Source organism: Bidens hawaiensis, unplaced genomic scaffold (genome assembly GCF_021521415.1).
Source record: "Bidens hawaiensis isolate Kalapana, Puna unplaced genomic scaffold, B.hawaiensis_p1.1 tig00052255_1, whole genome shotgun sequence".
Classification (NCBI taxonomy): domain Eukaryota; kingdom Viridiplantae; phylum Streptophyta; class Magnoliopsida; order Asterales; family Asteraceae; genus Bidens; species Bidens hawaiensis.
The window spans coordinates 39,037-41,596 of NW_027499385.1; positions in this window are offsets into that span (position 1 = coordinate 39,037).

Consider the following 2,560-nt stretch of genomic DNA (forward strand, 5'->3'; position numbering starts at 1 on the left):
GGGGGCCAACAACACTGGGTCGACTTCTAAGAGGGCTAGTAGTAGCGGGGTGAAGTGTTTCAAATGTTGTGAGACGGGTCATCGGCAAGTGTAGGTTCCTGGACGGATCGTACACGGGATGTCGCTATCTGCGCAGGTGCGGAATCCCTGCGTAGGTAGATACGAGTGCAGAATATGTATAAATCAAACACACGAGCAATAACCGAAACACGTTATATTGATAACCGAACACGTGACTCGAGGTCACTATTACAGACTCTGACTTATAAACACGTAACTCACTGATACACGAAAATGAACTAGCTCTCAAAACGCTCAACTGATTAACCCTAAACTGTTACGGCTGAACAGTTTAAATAAGCACGACAACTTCGCCTCAGGCGAAGTTGTCCATAACTTCGCTTGTTCAACAAGTTCGCCTGAGCGAACTTGTTGACAACTTCGCTTGTTTGACAAGTTCGCCTAAGCGAACTTGTTGACAACTTCGCACATACAAAAACATAAACATAATCATAAACATAATTACATTACAGACTCGATTACAAATGGTAGACTATGAACTACTGACACACATGTACCAACAGACTCCCCCTTGGCAGTAGCTTCATATCTTGATCTTCAAATCTTAAGTCTTGTAATCTTGCATCTCTACGCGTGTGCTCCCTCTCTAACACACACCGACACCACCCGTTGATATTTCCTAGCTTGATCCTTCCAAGCAGGAATGTAGAAGATCTTCTTCTCGTTGAGCACCTTCAGATCAGCCTGCGATAGATTAACAAGATGCATCGGGTCGTAAACCCTAAGCACTTCTTGTTCATCCTCATCTTCCATTACCGCCTCCGCTGTCTCACAGTCCACAAACCACCATTTTAGGTCTTTGAGCACGTCCTTGGGCATGAGCTTCATCGGTACTTCTTTAAGGCACCGGATCGGTTTATATTTCATAATTATCCAAGGTTTTCCATCAGCTCTCAGACCTCTATCCTTGTCTTCGACAAGTTTCCCCTTTTGCGGTCTCATCAGCTCAAACTTCTTCTCCTTAATACACTCCTTCCACACGATCTTCCCGATGGTTCTAGCCATGTTGTCTTCACTTCGGTTTATCAATCCCAATCTGGCTAAATCTTTTACCTCACATTCAGGCAGTGTGTTTAAAGATCTCAACGTTCTCCTGAAGTACTGAATTCCATCGTATCTTTTGATCACGAAGAGCCGCAGCTGCTCATCATATATCCAGCAGATAATACCTTTCTTAGCTTCTGCGTATCCCTTAATATTGTAACTCTTTTTGAACATTTTAGGGATCGCCGGCTTCTTCGTCTTTATGAACCAGTGAGCACAACCTTCCTTCCAATTCGGTTGTTCCTCCCATTCAGTATCTTCCTCAACAGTCTTATCACCCAACTCTGGTCTCTCAACCTCCGGAATCTCGTGTTCCACGGAGTCATCTACAATCTCCCCCTCCTCTATCACATTCTCAACAGTAATTTGCTCACCGATCTTCTCAATCTCATCAACCGGCAGCACATCTTCTTCCAGCATAAAATCATCATCATCCTCATCCAGCTCTTTTAACGCGTCGATCACATCTTCAACATCAGCATCATCATCAACATCTACCACGTCGTCACCGGCTGCGCTTGTAGACTCCCCCTCAGCTGTGGAAGCCCCAAGAGCCTGAGAGGTTCTTGGCAGCTCACCACCTGCACCTTCCGGTGCATTGGGATCATCGTCATGATCTTCTCTCCGTTTTGTCCTCAACTCATCTCCCCTACAAGTCTTCTCCCCCTGAGATGCCAAGAATGCCTTGAAGGCATCTATTACTTTCTCGTGTTCAACCAAGAGGGAGGCTTGCTCTGATACCAATTGTAGGTTCCTGGACAGATCGTACACGGGATGTCGCTATCTGCGCAGGTGCGGAATCCCTGCGTAGGTAGATACGAGTGCAGAATATGTATAAATCAAACACACGAGCAATAACCGAAACACGTGACTCGAGGTCACTATTACAGACTCTAATACACGTGAAAATAATCTCACACTGAAACTCTCTCTCAAAACGCTCAACTGATTAACCCTAAACTGTTACGGCTGAACAGTTTAAATAAGCATGACAACTTCGCCTCAGGCGAAGTTGTCCATAACTTCGCTTGTTCAACAAGTTCGCCTGAGCGAACTTGTTGACAACTTCGCTTGTTTGACAAGTTCGCGTAAGCGAACTTGTTGACAACTTCGCACATACAAAAACATAAACATAATCATAAACATAATTACATTACAGACTCGATTACAAATGGTAGACTATGAACTACTGACACACATGTACCAACAGACTCCCCCTTGGCAGTAGCTTCATATCTTGATCTTCAAATCTTGAGTCTTTTAATCTTGCATCTCTACGCGTGTGCTCCCTCTCTAACACACACCGACACCACCCGTTGATATTTCCTTGCTTGATCCTTCCAAGCAGGAATGTAGAAGATCTTCTTCTCGTTGAGCACCTTCAGATCAGCCTGCGATAGATTGACAAGATGCATCGGGTCGTAAACCCTAAGCA